Here is a 519-nt window from a genome sequence, read left to right on the forward strand (position 1 = left end):
GGTTGCCTCCTTTGATGTACAGAAGCTTTTTAGTTTAATGAGGTCCCATTTGTTAATTCTTGCCCTTGTTTCCTGAGCCAGTTTAGAAAATCCTTTTCTGCACCTATATCTTGTAGGTTTTTCCCAATATTTTCTACTAATAGTTTCAGAGTTTCAGGCTTTATATTGAGTCTTTGATCAATTTGGAATTGACTTTTGTGCAGGGTGAAAGATGGGGGTTTAGTTTCATTCTTCTACAGGTGGATATTCAGTTTTGCTAGCATCATTTGCTGAACATGCTGTCTTTCCTCCAGTGAATGTTCTTGGTCCCTTTGTCAAATATCAGGTGGCTGAAATTGTATGTACTCATATTTGAGTCTTCAATTTTGTTCCATTGATCTCTGGGTCTATTTTTTGTGCCAGTACCATGTTGTTTTTTGACTATAGCTCTGTAATACATCTTGAAATCTGGTATAGTAATCCCCCCGGCATTGCTCTTAGTGTTCAGGGTTGTTTTGGCTATCTGATGACTTTTGTACT

This window comes from Nannospalax galili, unplaced genomic scaffold (genome assembly GCF_000622305.1).
Source record: "Nannospalax galili isolate Female #2095 unplaced genomic scaffold, S.galili_v1.0 scaffold11, whole genome shotgun sequence".
In the NCBI taxonomy this organism is placed as follows: domain Eukaryota; kingdom Metazoa; phylum Chordata; class Mammalia; order Rodentia; family Spalacidae; genus Nannospalax; species Nannospalax galili.